This window comes from Lissotriton helveticus, chromosome 8, assembly GCF_964261635.1.
Source record: "Lissotriton helveticus chromosome 8, aLisHel1.1, whole genome shotgun sequence".
Lineage (NCBI taxonomy): Eukaryota > Metazoa > Chordata > Amphibia > Caudata > Salamandridae > Lissotriton > Lissotriton helveticus.
In genome coordinates this window covers 1,315,200,240-1,315,216,257 of record NC_136069.1, presented here as the reverse complement: position 1 = coordinate 1,315,216,257, position 16,018 = coordinate 1,315,200,240, and the positions used below count along the sequence as shown (strand labels likewise).

Sequence of the window (16,018 nt, the reverse complement as noted above, 5' to 3'; positions counted from 1 at the left end):
ACAACTAATCTGCAATCTGAATAAATGTCTCTGGAAAACAGGGTAACGTTATCCTTAATAGTACTTTTTCTAATTCTCTTTATTTTGACTATCATTGAATTTGTCCATAGAGAATTTCTGTTGCCTAGAGTGCTCTGTGGAGAAGCATTCTAACTAACAGAAATGCCAGGGCTATATGAACATTGGGCGGATATTGTTTTTTGCCCATGCTAGGAAAATGCATACTAGCAAACTTGCAGGAAAACACAGTTTGAAGCATATGTGTAGTCAGGAACTAGGTAGGCAATATTTCTCCCAAATAGCTGGTCGCAGCATAGGCTCTGGGGTACCCCTTGCTAATTTATTTATTTATAAAGTTTTATATAGCGCAAACTTGATCCCGGAGGATATCATAGTCCAGGCATCAAGGAGAATCTGCTCAGTTATTTAACTCTCTCAAAACAACCCATGATCCTATGTTTTCTTCGGAAGTTGTTAATCTTTCCTTTAAGATAAAGCACTATTGCAAAAATAGTAATTTTTGAGTTTTTGTTAGAATCACAAAAGGTAGTTTTTTGAAGCAGAGGCATGAAGTGGAAGACGTCTTAGCTTCTACATAGAAAATGCCACACATTGTAGTTCAGCTATGATGTTTTTCTTTGAAGACCGGGTAAGTTGTCTTAGTTACTGAGTTTGTCAGGTTATCTACCATTCTATCCTCTCTAGAGGTGGAAATGCCTAGTTAAGGAATTGTTTCGTTTCTTGAGTTGTGAAAACAGTTAAAGGTCTCTCTAAGCGAGGTAGTTTCAGCTGAACCACAGAAAACACCTAAAAGGAGACAAACACAATTTCAGTTAGTGAAGAAGTTGGCCAGATGGGATACCCTAGTAAGTGTGTATATGAAATTGGGATATTAGTTGCAAAGAATGTTGACTCCTTTACAAGTATTACCTCCGCAGTGGTCTTATTACTGGGAACCAAGTACCGCATTGTAGTACTTGACTCTGGAGAGTGAAGCAGATCAGTCCAAGGCCTAATTGTTGTCCCAATTCGCAAACATGCAATAACAACACTTCATAAATTACCCAGTTAGTGCTTTTTCTTTAAAAAAGGAAAAGTATTTTTTATTGCACACACTGCTAAATGCTACGCCTTAATAATACAAATATGTATATGAGGTGCAAAAAAATACTTTTGGTGACACCCTCCTATCACATTTGACCCCTGGTGGATCCTGAGTCTCATAATCATAATAAGCCCATAGGCATGGCTTCGGCTTTCAAAATGGCTGTCACATTCTGAGTGCTCCAGACCACCTCCGTCATTCGCCACCAACAGCTGCCCATGTACAATGATTCTTCAGTGCCTCTTTACCTCTGGAAGCTGGCAAGTGTTGGGTGTCCCTGGAGGAAGCAGGTGCGCACTGCTGACCACACACACAGGTTCAGATGACAGGCCCATCCAGGAGGTAGATGCCGGCCACACTCAAAATAGTGAACCCCTCGGGGTTCCCGAGCCTGACTGCAGACGCTCTGGCCTAGAGGCCCTGTTCTGCTTTTGACCTGTGGCCCTGGCCTGGGGGCATCTGCTCACCCAGACGCAGGAGCTTGTCACTGGGCAGCCGTGCCCCCGGGGCAAGAGATGAGTTTTTACGGCGGCTGAAGTGGGCTGCGGTGGGTGGGCCTATCAAGGCAGCACTGCCCAGCTGGGCCTCAATGCCCACGTTTGAAGTGTTGTCCCCCAGCGAACACTCAAGAATCCAGCAACCAGCCCATGAAGCCCTGAAGGTGCGGAGAAGGGCACCAACTGGCTTGCAGGCTGATAATGACGGCTCTGCTTCATCTCCCTCGCCCAGAAAGAATAGAATGTAGAGCCAAACCCACCACACATATATAACCTGAATTCTTGCTGTGCATCCCTGGTGCGGAAGAGGGGAGCTGACTGAGCTCATCACTCATCACTGGATGATTTGCAAACTCAGCGATAGCTGAAGGTGAGGGTGGTACCTGGGAGTCCACCCATATGTCCTAGTGGCACACCATGAACAAGCCCTCTAGTGAGTGCCAGAGGGGGGCTGACAGACGACCTGGACCGGTTTGATGCTGAGTATGGTCCTGGGGTCTTTCTGTGTCCACTGACTTCTACCTCACATGCATACTGGACCCCTGCTATTTGCCCGCCCATCACCTGCAAGGCTCGTGGACAGAATGCAGCCTGCTCGCCTTCATCAGAATCTGACATGTCTGTCACAACTGCAGACCCTGCTCCATTTGTTACAGAGAGAGTCCACATCCCCCGATCCTACAACACATAAAGCAGCCTCGGGAGACTCACTCCACCAACATCCTGATAACACCCAAACCGAAGGCTGGTGATATTCTGCTGCCCAGATATGGGACCCCCGACTGCCTCAACCAAGGGGAAGCTAGGAACGAAACTGAACTTCACTTTATACTGCATGACAGCTAGTCCGAGATCCTTTCGAGAGAGGGTCCACTACTTGATGTCTACGTCGAGTATTGTTTAGGGGTTATGTTCTAGTTAGATGGCTGACAGATGCTTCAGGGGTGGAAGTATGGGGTGGAGAATTGTTGGGGTGCTTTATTTCATTCACTGTGAGGGGTTTTGTTTTCATTTGTTGTTTGACTAGAACCACCACATCAACACACGCAACTGATTCTCCACACCTGCATGCACAATGATGGCTGTCCTAGGCTCCTGCCACCGACAGTGAACACTGAGAGCCATCCTTACTTGGCCATACCTATTTTCCTATGGCTGTCCTAACAGATTTCCAGGTCTTATCTTGAAATGTTAACGGGTTGTTAGACTGCGTAAATCAGTCCACGGTCCTGCTTTACACCTACCGCTTTCTTCCCACGGTCCTGATGCTTCAGGAAACACACTTACTATGCACTCAGTGTCCCTTCCTGCTTCACTACAATAGGGTTTTCCATGCCAGCTTCCTGTGAGGCTCCCGGTGAGTAACAGTCCTCTTTCACCGCTCCTTTCCCAAGGTAATCACCCAAGCCCTCTCCAACACCCATACCAATATATCACCCTGGAGGGTAGAGCTGAAGGACATGGCCTCAATCTGATGTGAGTTTGTGCCCGTGCCCCTTCCCCGGCTGGTAAGTTCTTTCTTCAAATTCTAACAACTCTTATCCTAGAATTACCACACTGTACCAGGGTGATAGAGGAGATTTCAACCCTGTCCTGAATTTCAACGTTGGCTCCACAGGCATTTCCTCAAACGGGTGCACTGGGGCCTGTCAACTATCCAACTGGGTTGACACACTCGGTTTATGTGATGTGTAGAGGCTATGGTATCCTCAACAACGATAATGTACACACACACACACACACCCACCCCTCTGTGGGCCATCGCACCCACTCATGCCTAGATCTTGTACTCATGCCGGATGCTGGCTGCTTGTACGTCTCCGGTACAGATCCTTCCTAGAGAAATATCTGATCACTCTCCAATACTACTCCACCTTGAAAGAGGCACGTCCCATATGGCATGCCTCCAGAGTGAAGATTTTACAGCCAGGGAGACAAAAAATGGCAAGCTATTATATTGGCTGACCACTAGACCTCTGGCATCCCAGGTAATCCCTGATATCTCAGATGCTAAGGATTTCCCTCTCCATACTACACCAGCCATAGAACAGGCCTTCAGATGTATACATCTGGCTGTGGATTCCTCACCCTATGAATATTCCCCTGCGCCACCATTCTGCAGAAATTTTTCCTAGCTCTCCGCGCTGACGAGGTCGTCATAGTGTCATGGCACCGCACGCGGCTCTGCATGATGTCACCGGAGCCATAAGAAGACCACGTCGGCGTGATGACGTCCATTCCCTTTTTTCTGCACTGTCGACGCTAACGGATTTTCTGGGACTCTCCTATCTTTCTACCTTCCTGTGGTTGAGCCTCTCTTGCCCTTCAATGATGCCTTGACGGAACCAATACTTGAGGTTTGGCACAATCCTCTTTCTGCTCCTGCAGTTTCTAGATCTGTCTCTAGGAGGTGTAGGCCTGCCCCAGGAGACCCTGAGTTTCTTTCTTCACCTCAGAGTTTGGTGGTGCAGGGTTCATGTTCGAAGCAGTCTGTGGGCTCCTTTCCTCAAGCTCCGGCTGACCGAGATTCTAAGAAGCTTGAGCAGTCTGCGAAGAAAGTCTTTTCGTCAGCTAGTATGGTTTTGGAACACACCAATGCAACCTTTTTATTGGGTAGATACATTCACGCCCTTATGGACTCAGCTAAGCAAATACTTTCTAAATTATCCGAAGAAGACCAGGATAATTTAAGTGAAGGTTTTGTGGACTCTCGGGCTGCTGCTCGCCAAGTTTTCCTGTCAGGCTTGGACACTGAAGATTCAGTGGCAAGGGCAATGGGTTCATCTGTTGCTACTAGGAGACATGCATGGTTGAGGTGTTCTGGATTTTCACCAGATGTGCAAGCTGTTATTTTGGATCTTCCTTTTATTTATTTATTTATTCAAAGTTTTATATAGCGCGAACAAGATCCTTACAGATATCAGAGCGCTTCACAGAGACAGGGGCAAGGGCAACAGGAATGAACAAAATAATGGGAGCAATATAGTGGTCAATAAACATAGAGTAACATAGATAACAATAATGTACAGAAACATATCAAAACCTATCAAAATACAGTCAGGTAAACAAGTCATATAAATCCAACAAAGAGTAGCATATATTGGTCGATAGGACGAGAGTAGCGTAGTAGTGCCCCTCTAGGTAGTAGGATAGTGCCAAAGGGCAGGGTGATCAGAGATACAGCGCAATGCAGAGACTCAGTTCCAGTCTCTGTAATGTTCAGGAGATCTTGGCCAGAAGGATTCTCTTCACCTCTTTCTTGAAGAGTGCCGTGGAGGAGATAAGCCTCGTTTCCGGAGGGAGCGCATTCCAGATCCTGGGTGCCATTCCTGAGAAGGAGCGCTTGTATGTTTTTTCTTTCCGGAATCTACTAGGTTTCAGAAGTAGATTTTTTGTACTACGATTGGATCTCGACCCTCCTGATATAGACAACTTTTGCGCGAGGTAGTTGGGTGCTTTGTGGTGCACCGCCGAGTGTGTCATTATTGCAATTTTTAGTTGAATTCTGGCTTCAAAAGGCAGCCATTTTAGAGATTTTAGGTCTGGGGAAATATGTGAATGTTTTCTCGAGCCAGTAATGAGTCTCGCAGCAGCGTTCAGGGAGGCTCTTAGGGGTGCTGTTGTGGATAGCGGGAGTCCGCTGAGGCCCACAATTCCGTAGTCTATGCCAGGGATGACTAAAGCTTGTACAGCAGTTTGGAAGTCTTTGGCAGGGAGGAAGGGTTTGAGTTTCCTCAGTGTGTTGATATGGAAATTAGCCCCTTTTGTGGCTATGCTAATGTGCTGTTGCATGTTGAGCTTGGCGTCAACTGTGATGCCTAGGGATTTTGCTGAGTCCACGATAGTAGGTTGGACATTGAGTGCTGTTAGGTTATTGAGCCACGTTTGGGTGGTGGAAGTTTTCGCCGGGGGTGAGATGAGTAGGAACTCGGTTTTCAGCGCATTTAGTTTGAGGTGATTAACGGCCAGCCAGGATTGAGTGTTGCTAAGTGTGGAATTCAGTAGTTTGATATCTTCCGGGGATTGTAGCTTTAGGTACAGTTGTGTGTCATCGGCGTACATATGGAATTGAACATTGGATGCTTGGAGCAAGGTGGCGAGTGGTTCCATGATGAGGTTGAACAGTGTGGGGGAGAGGCAGGATCCTTGTGGGACACCTAGGTCTGCAGGCACTGGTTTAGATAGCACATTGTCGATCTTGAACTTCTGCGACCGGTTATGCAAGAAAGAAGCAAACCATTTGAGAACAGTTCCCGAGAGACCCATTCTAGTGCTTAGCAGCTCCAATAAGTTCTCATGTTTGACCGTGTCAAAAGCTGACGATAGGTCAAGAAGGATGAGGAGACAGGAATCATTGCGGTCAAGGATTTGGAGGGCGTCATCAATTATGTGTGTCATAGCTGTTTCCGTGCTATGTTTCGCTCGGAAGCCTGATTGGTGAGTGTTGAGAAGGTCAAATTGGTCAATGTGTTTTGTTAGTTGGATTTGGACACATTTCTCCAGCAGTTTGGCCAGGGTGGGGATATTGGTGATAGGCCGGTAGTTGTTCAGGTCAGACGGATCAGCTGTGGGTTTCTTGAGTATAGGTGTGACTTGCCCCACCTTGAGGGAGTCTGGGATGAGACCTTGTTGAAGAGAGCTGTTGATGATTTTGGTCCAAAGAGGGAGGAGCAAGGGGGTGAAGTCTTTTAACGCATTAGCAGGTAGGGGGTCTGTGAGGTGATTAGAGGGCTTCAGGGTGCAGAGTAGTTTGTATATATCTTCTTCCGTGAAGCTGTCGAAGTGCAGCCATGATGCATTGTTTTTAGGTTGAATGTTGGACATTCTGGTGTGATTGGGGAATCGGCTTAAGTCCATGACGAGGTCATTTCTTATGTTGTCGGTCTTTTGCTTAAAGAAAGCAGAGAAGGCTTCACAGTGTGGGGTGTCGCTTGTTGCTTTGTTTGATTGTAAGGGTTGTGCCTTTGTTTGAGTCTTGATTAGTTCGAACAGTTTCCTTGGCCTGTTTTTTGCTTGGTCCAGTAGACGGCTAAAGAAGTCAGACTTTGTGCGCTTTATTTTCCTAAAATAGTCATTTCTCTTTTTTTTAAGCGTCTTTAGATGCAGTGATGAGGGGTCAGATCTCCAGGTACGCTCTGCCATTCGCATAGTGCGCTTGTCGTCATTGAGTCTGCCATCGTACCAGGGGTTAGAACTTTTGTTGGAGACTCTCTTCAGTTGCAGTGGAGCGACTTCATTGACTATCAGTTTCATAGAGTCAAGGTAGTGGTCGGTCAGTGCTTGGGCATCCGAGACACCTGGAGGGGGGAGGAGGAGATTGTCGAGGTGGGGAGGGAGTGTAGTGGGGTTAAGACTCTTCATGTCCCTTTTCCAGATTTTGGATTTGGTGGGCTGAACCGGGTTAGGTTTAACTTTTTCGTTAATAGAGAAGGTGATAATGTGGTGATCTGACCAGTCACAAGGTTTGATCGCCTCCAGTTTGGTGGAGTCCTCCTTGGCGATGATGAGATCGAGTATTGCGCCTTTGTCGTGTGTTGGTCTATCAACTATTTGGGTGAGGTCAAGCGCATTAAGGAAAGTTTTGAGACTGTTCACCTCTGTGTCTTTCTGATCATTCCAGTGGAGGTTGAAGTCACCCAGGTAGATTTGGGTGATCTGCCGACCGGCATTGGAGGTGATCGTGTCCATGAGTTGTTGGGTGAATATGAGGTTGTCGCCAGGCGGGTGATAGATGAGATGTAAAGCACAAACTTGTTTGCCCTCGCTGGTGATATCGAGGCAGAGGAGTTCACAGGAGGTGAGGGAGGGGGAGGCAGCTTTAGTGACGGAGAGGTTGCTCCTAAAGATGCAAGCAATTCCCCCGCCCGTCTTGACAGGCCTATCCAGTCTAATGATGTGATAATTGGGGGGGACTAATATGTCCATTATCGGGGTAGAGGCTTCAGTAAGCCACGTTTCCGTCAGAATGGCTAGGTCCAGTTCCATTGCTGAGACGAGATCAGCGATGTCGGAGGAGTGTCTTTGGGCCGATCTGCAGTTGAGTAGGATGCATTTGAGTTTGGGGGTGAGAAGGGTGGTCGAACCTTCTAGAGAGAGGGGGATTTTTCTGAGGTTGCTAGGGACGGAAACTCTGTTGCTATGTGTTGGGAGCCTCAGAGGGTTTGAGTGAGTTGTGGGTATGGGGATGTGTGTGTTGGATATGTGTTTTACAGGACCTGGGCCATAGGAGTGTAGGAGAGAGCGAAGGTCGCGGTCAGACAGTGAGTTGAGGACACGGCGGGGGCGGTGGGAGTTATTGCGAACGGGGATAGTCGGCCATCTCGAGGATCGTTTGAGGCGAGTGTATGTAGGGGGGGTGCGTCGTTTGTAGGGTAGTGGGATGGTGGGAGGTAGGCTGGGCCGTGAGAGGAGGAGGTCTTTGATGTCGTGGACATCCTTTTTGACTTGTAGGAGATCCTCTTTGAGTTGTTGGAGGGTAGATAAGGTCGGGTCCAGAGGAGTAATGGAGATGGTGTTGGTGGTGAGAGCGATTGGTGAGTGGTTGAGTAGTGGGCTAGAAAGCGGGCAGGGTATCGGAGGGGGGGATATGCTGGCGTTGTTGAAGGGTTCTGCGGTGATAATGAGTGGGATGTTATTCGGAGTGTGGGCATATTTGTGGACGATGGGTGTTGGTGGAGTAGGTGGAGAGTGTGAGACATAAGTGGTGTCAACAGTGGGAGACGGTGTAGGTGAGTTAAAGAGAGACTGAAGCCTGAAGACAGTGGGGGTGGCAGGAGGGTAGTGGGGGCTGAGAGTGGGAGGAGGGGGGGATGTTAAGGTACGAAAGGCGGTATGTTCTGTGGGGGTGTCGTGAGAGAGAGTGGGGAGGGAGCTGGGGAAGGAGATGGATCTGCCTTGGGGGGGAGGGAGAGGGAGGGGAGATAAACTCCGTACAGTGGCGTATTCAGAAGCGTTCGTGGGGGGTGTGGCATGGGGGGAAGGGGGCGTGGGGGAGTCGAGAATGTGGGTGTATCGAGGAGGTATGGGAGGGGGTGTGCACACCTGGGTATTGAGAGTGGGGGGGAACGAAGGGTAGGATTTGTCATTGCGCGTGCCGTTCTGGCGCTGATCTAGGTAGGAGGTGTTGTGGGTGGGGGTTGTTATGTCATGGGAGAGAGGGATGGGGGGGGTATGAGTGGGGGTCGAGGTGGGGGTGAAGTTAGAGGGGAGGCTAGTGTGTGAAGGGGAGAGATTGGTGACTGCGCTTGGGGAGCGTGGGGTGGCAACAGCGGGTGGGTTATTGTTTAGGGTGCTGAGGGAGGAGGTGAGGTGCGTATCGATCCGGCGCTGAGCTATGTTAGTAGTGTTGTGGGTGGGGGCTGCGTCATCGGGGGTGATGATAGTGCTGGTGGGGTTCTGGGTGGTGGTCCGCATCTTGGAGAGGTGTTCTTTGAACTTGGGGAACAGGTTGTCTAGTATTTCCAGGTTCTTGTCCGTGGATTGAATTAGGACAATCCCGTTATTGTAGATGGTGATGGTGGTTCTGCCATGGAAGAGTTGGGAAGGTGTGATTGAGAGGGTTATACCATGAGCTGTTTTCCTGGTGGCTGAGACGGTAAGTAGGGTTAGAAATGCTTTTCTCCATTGGGCTATGCGTGAGGTGTGGAAGATGAAATCAGTGTTCAGGGCTCCATTGCCCGGTGAGAAGTAGGAGTCAGCCACGGGTGTTTCAGGGTGTGACCTCAGGAAGCTATGTTTAAAACGTTTAGCTGCTTTTTTGGTGAGGGCGGGAGGGTAGTTGATTCTGTATGTGTGCTTACCGATGAGATCCATGTTAGGGTGGCTGTAGGGATGGGTGTGGGAGAAAAGACGATAGTAATCAGTCAGCCGTTGGGCTAGAGGGCACAGGAGTGACGTTAGTGTGTGGTCAAAAGTAGCAAAAAGAATAGAGGTAGCAGTCGAGGCAATCCAAGGTCAGGCAGTGCGTAGATGCAGCTTACACAATGTACAAAATTTGAGAGGTAGCAACCCATTTAGGTGGAGCCAAATTGACACAACATAATGTACGGAATAATAGCGGTGTAGTCCAGGTGTCGAGAATGGCTGGGTGCAGTTTGCATGAGGTAGACGAGATGGTTGAGGTGGTACTCAGTGATACAGCGAGATGAAAGTAGTATACAATAATACAATAATAACCATATAGTTGAGGTAGATAGCAGTGTAAATGAGGTAATAATCAGTGCATCATAGTGATAAAGTGAAGTGAAAGTAGTTTAACAAGATAACCAGATAGTTGAGGTAGCTATCCGTGAGAGAGGGATCACAGTGCTATAGGTGTAACTTACAACATATACAATATACAACTAGTACTAAACTACTAATGGAAGTAGTATACAATAATACCATATAATTGACGGCTCTAAGCTTTTTGGGGAAAAGGCTGACTCTGCTTTGCCATGGCGAAATCCTTAGGATTACAGTCTCAGGCAAGAGGCTATGGTTTCAGAAGATTCCGTGGTTTTGGGAAATCTTCCTTCCGTTCCCGTTAGCCGCAACAGCAACAACAGAACCCTTTGTATAAATCCTACAGGGATAAAGGCAGAGGTCGACTTCGTGGAGCTGGACGGCAACCCTCTACCTCCTCCTCCACCTCTACCACCCCAACCCCTCCTGGTAATGCAGGAAAGCAGCCCTAAATACACCATCCTGGATCATGTGGGTCCTGTGGGAGGTCGGCTTACCCATTTGCTACAAGATTGGAATTTATCACTTCGGACCTTTGGGCTTTAGATCTTGTAGAGAATGGGTACGCCCTTCCCTGCAGGGAATTCCCTCCTCCTTACCCTCCTTGCCAGGAGTTTTGCACGGAGGATCATTTGCTTCTCCTTCAGAAGGATGTTCTGACCCTGTTACAGAAAGGTGCAAAAGAGGTGGTTCCCGAGCAGGAAAGAAGTTAGGGGTGCTACTCCCGGTATTTCCTGATTCCCAAAAAGGATGACCGGTTACGACCCATCCTGCATCTCAGAATCTTGAATCTGTTTCTCAAACAGGAGATGTTCAAGATGCTCACCCATCGCAGGTTCTCCAGGCGCTGCAACAAAAGGACTGGATGGTGTCCATCTACTTACAGGATGCGTATTTTCATTTCCTAATCCTGAAGTCGCACAGGAAGTATCTCCGTTTTACGGTTGGGTCGCAACATTACCAGTGTGCGGTCCTTCCGTTTGGTCTTACTACCGCACCTCGAATCTTCACCAAGGTGATGGCAGTGGTGGCTGCTCATCTCAGGAGGTCGGGGATCTCGGTTTTCCCCTACCTGGACGACTGGCTCTTGAAAGCAGAGTCTCCAGAGATGATGTGTCATCATATGCAGGTTACAACCCAGCTGTTGTACACATTGGGTTTTTCGATAAATGTACGCAAGTCTCACCTGGTGCCCTCACAGCGCAACCTGTTCATGAGGGCAGTACTGGATACCACTGTGTGTCGAGCTTTCCCACCTCCACAAAGGATTCTCGACATTCAGGAAATAATTCCTCTGTTTTACAATCAATCAAACATTTGTAGAGCGCACTACTTACCCGTGAGGGTCTCAAGGCACTAAGGTGGGGGGTGGGGGAGGAGGCAGCTACTGGTCAAACAGCCAGGTCTTGAGATTTCTCCTGAAGGTCAGCAGGTCATGGGTCTGATGTAGGTGGGTGGGGAGGGTGTTCCATGTGTTTGCGGCGAGGTGGAGAAAGATATGCCGGTGGTGGTTTGGCGGATGCGTGGGACGGCGGTGAGGGCGAGGTCGGCGGAGCAAAGCTGGCGGTGAGGGGTGTAGAAGGACATTAGCTTGTTGAGGTATGCTGGTCCTGCGTTGTGGAGTGCTTTGTGAGCGTGGATGAGGAGTTTGAAGGTGATCCTCTTGTTGACCGGGAGCCAGTGAAGAGCTCTTCGGTGGGGCTCGAGGTCACGAGCGTAGCGACGCTCCTAGCACACGAGCCCGGGGTGCGGTGAAGGGGACCAGGCCCGTGGGCCCAAACAGATGCAGAGGCCTTGCTGTGGGGTGCTGGCGGTGATTGGCTGCAGAGCACACGCGGTGGCAGGTGACAAAGACGATCTGGGAGCAGGCTGATGAGTGAAAGTGCCGCGCGGGACTCTGAGCGTGACCCCTGTGCGCGGCCCAGACAACGAAGGCCCGGGGGAGGTGCCGGAGCCCCTGAAGTGGACACCCGCTGCGGTTATCTGCTGGTGCTCTTCTGGCAGGCGAGAGGCGCGCGGACCGGCAGGGCAGAGGCATAAAATATTGGCAGAAACTGCGCACGTATTGGGGTGAAGCACATACAATCTCTGTCCCCCCTGCACGAAGTGCGCTACTGGGGGCACTGAAGCAGTAACAGTAGCAGATAATACTACATGAGGAGAGGAGCGGTTGGTGAGAACCACGGTGATGGGGGGGGGGGTGCAGGGCAGGTGCGGCCCGTGATAGGTCTGGCTCCTGTGTGCTGCGCACTTCCCGGACACGCTGGAACACACGAGAACTCACACAATTGACTGAACAGGCCTAAATGGAGAGGAGGACCTGCTAAATACACGAGCTGCAGGCTGGCTTCTTTGGGAACATTCCCAGAGTACTCCATGCACGGCCCTGTGGGACTGCTCTGGTGTGTATGACAAACTGTAAACCTTTCAAAAATTCCTCAGCGTGCTTACCCCAGACCTCCGGGTAGGAGCTACTGCAAAAGGTTCTAGAAGTAACATTGCCATAAGCGCAGCACACGCGACAAGCCAGCTATATATTTCAAGCGCCAAATAAAGTAAACTTCCAGGCTGCCCGTTGCCCTTCCATAACAAGCGTGAGATGTGTACTAGGATACCAGCGCTGACAGACGAGGCCCGAACTGCGCCACAGGCATTAGACATCACGTTGTCTTGTGCTCCTGTGCCTTTCACGACATAGAGCAACCCACCCTGCTGTGGCTAAATCGTTGCATTAATACAATACTCGGAGCAAGAGATAGCGATAGGGAAACCAGATAAAAATCAGCCCAAACTTCACTTTGAGCAGCACTGAAAGACGGGGAACACCGGGGCTGAGGCGCCAGAGCAGAGTCATGGCACTACAACTGCACCAGGCCCTGAGGCAACAGTGGATTTCCAGTCGATGTTCACAACCATACAATCTAACATTGATGGGAAAATAGACTCCCTGACATATCGAGCTGACCGCATGTCGGAGAGGCTGGACAAACATATAGAACGCATACACATGGCACAGTGCAGAATATCAGAGGCGGAGGACTCGCAGCGTCAAACCGGATTGAAGCAAACAAAAGCTGATAAAACAATACAGTCCCTTTTGGCGGAAACTGAAGACTTGGAGGCCCGGTCACGCTGATGTAACCTGCGCATAATGGGAGTGGCGGAATCGACACGGACGGGAAACATGGAACGGTACATTGAAACACTCCTAATCAATCTTCTCAGCCGAAAAACATTGTCTGATGTCTTCATCGTGGAGTGTGCACACAGATCTCTTGCACCGCCACCGGTACCCGAGGCGCGACCTCGTCCCATAATCGCCAAGATACTAAACTACAGGGATAGGGACGCAGCCTTACGCAAGGCTCGAGAGATCGGAACACTGAATCATGAAGGGATGAACATTTCCATATATCTGGACTTTACATCACAAGTGCAGGAGGCGCAGAAGAAATTTCTAGATGTCAAAGAAGCTGAGAGATATGAACATTTCTTATGCAATGATATATTCTCCCCGCCTGAAAATCACGGAAGATGGAAAGAGCACCATTTGTAATGACCCCAAGGAAGCTCTAAAGTACCTACAGCTCAAGCACCCACAGACATTGCGTCGTAAATCTCCAAGGTGTATGAATGCCGAACAAGATCCCACTTCCGATGCAGAGGGACTGCAGTAACCTAGTAGTCTTGGAGCTCATGATCAAACAGTAGACTATAACGGACTCACAGAGCTCAAATGCATTTAATATGTTATCATAGGCACTGTTGGACCCCTTGGGGTATGTAAGTACAGCTGGATCTTAGATTATTGTGATTCCCACTGAGATGCTGCTGTGTCCCTAAAGCATTCATGACATGCATATCTTACCCTTTAATTAAGATTGTTACACACTATTTTAATATGGTTACATTATTACTTGTATGAGGCGTGGTCCCCCTGCTGAGCCACAGTTGGCGTAGTCAGCAGGGAGCCCTGCCCCCAATGTGTATACCACAAACCTTTTTTTTTTTCCAGAGTGGGTTTACTCTAGATGCGGGATTAAGGGAGGGATGTTTTTGTGGGTAGTTATGGGGATTTGTCTTTGCCATAGTTGGGAAGGCGGAATGGGTGGGGGGGAAGGAATTTACAGGATTTTGTAATTTGAAAGGTCGCACATTTGCTAGGACATTGCATTTACATGGACACGTGCGTTTCTTACCTATTCACAAAATATGTAACACTGGAACTAATAGCCACCAATGGTCATGTTACACACACACCCTGAGGCGAAAGCCACACCCCTGAAATTAATAACGTGGAATGTAAGGGGCCTTAATAATCCCCCAAAAATTAGGCAAGTTCTTGCCTATGTTGACAGGCATTATGTTGACATTGCGCTGCTTCAGGAAACACATCTACTCAAGCACAAGGCAGATAGGTTAGGTGGTAAATGAGCAGAGATGACAGCATCTGCGACCTGCTCTTCATACGCATGGGGGGTCACTACCATTATGCGCAAGGGCACGGACTTTCTTCTAGACCAGACACTTATTGACTCACAAGGCAGATATGTCATTGTCACGGGCGTCTTACGGGGAACCAAAGTAGGTGTCATTAATGTATATTGTCCGAACTCTGACGATACCGACTTCTTCATGCACCCCTGGACGCTGATACGCACATTACCTGACTTGTAACTAATATGGGGGGGTGACATGAACGTGGCACTTGATGACACGATGGACAGATCCCACAACTCTACGGAACAACACACACGTGCAGCTTCAGTCATTCTTAATGGCATGATGGAATTCCGCAATCTCGACATCTGGCGCATGCGCAATCCAACTATACAAGATAGCACACACTCCTCAAAAGTAAATAACAGCTGGTCAAGATTAGATTTTTGGCTACTTACAAGCCAAGCTACTACGTGGACGAAAGACGTAACACACCTCACCAAAACGCTCTCTGACCACAAACCTGTCATACTGGTGCTGGCTATTCCGACATATGTGCCTCCATCATTTGTGTGGCAATTTAACACCACTGCGCTTATGGATCCCATCTATAAAGACACAATACAAACGGCGATAGAAGACTACTCTGCAAACAACACAAACTCGGTCGACAGTGCAGGTGTATTGTGGGATGCCTTCAAGGCCACGCTGAGTGGTGTCTGCATAAGCACAAATGCTGACATTTTGAAGGATATTAGGACACAATTAAAGATGTGCGAAGACCGCATATGGCGCCTAGAAGCAGAATATGACAGGGTCAATAGTGCTCTCACCGTTAGAGAGCTACGGGAGGAACTGAACACATACAATACACTAGCGACTGATGAAATAAAGTACACTTCTCATCGGCATGTGGCGCGCAGACTGGGGGAAGGTGGCAGGCAGAGTACTAGCGCACAAAGTACGCACTGAGCATGAACAACACACGGTCACTCACGTGGAGGACGACAGTGGATGCATACAGAGCTTATGCTGTTGGGTCGATCCGCTCCAGTCTCAATCCGTTCTATTTGACCCCCCTGTCTAGGCTTGCCACCAGCCCCTAAGGACATCATAAAGAGTCTTGGAATCTGGCTAGACAGGTCCTTAGCGTTCGACAGCCAGGCAACCAGGCTATCTGCCACCTGTTTTGGTCTCCTTAGACTCCTTAGGAAGATTCTCCCCCTGCTACCCTTTGAGGCTAGGCAGATTGTGATTCAAGGCCTGATTCAATCTCGCCTTGATTTTGGCAATGCTCTGTATTTAGGAGCCCCAGAATTTACCTTGCGCAGACTACAGATAATTCAAAATTGTGCAGCGCGTACACTTCTGCAGTTACCACGCAGGCTCTCAGCCAAGCCTGGGCTGAAAAGCCTGCATTGGCTTCCTGTTAGGGAGAGAATCAATTTTAAATCTTTGTGTATCGCCCACCAGGCCTTCTGGGAAACAGGCCCAGTGATCAATCACTCTCTGATCACCCCATATCATCCCAGCAAACAATTGCGCTCATCTCATGCTTTTTTAGGCATAGTTCCCATGATCAGGAGATCAAGAGCAGGAGGTCGCTCGTTCTCCTTTAATGTGGCCAAATTGTGGAATGCCCTTCCCCTTTATCTGAGATCTAATTCTGACCTGCCCTCCTTTCGTAAACAATTAAAAACGTTCCTGTTTAATAAATAGAGCTCTCCCCCGGCCCATGGGCCTCCGTAGGCAG

At 48.9% G+C, this 16,018-nt stretch overlaps 1 protein-coding gene across 8 annotated transcripts in view; it reads left to right on the top strand.

Annotated features, from left to right (window-relative positions):
- Window positions 1–16,018, top strand: part of CASK (calcium/calmodulin dependent serine protein kinase) — a 1,268,764-nt gene that overhangs the window by 712,706 nt on the left and 540,040 nt on the right. The gene's annotated exons all lie outside the window — the stretch shown is intronic.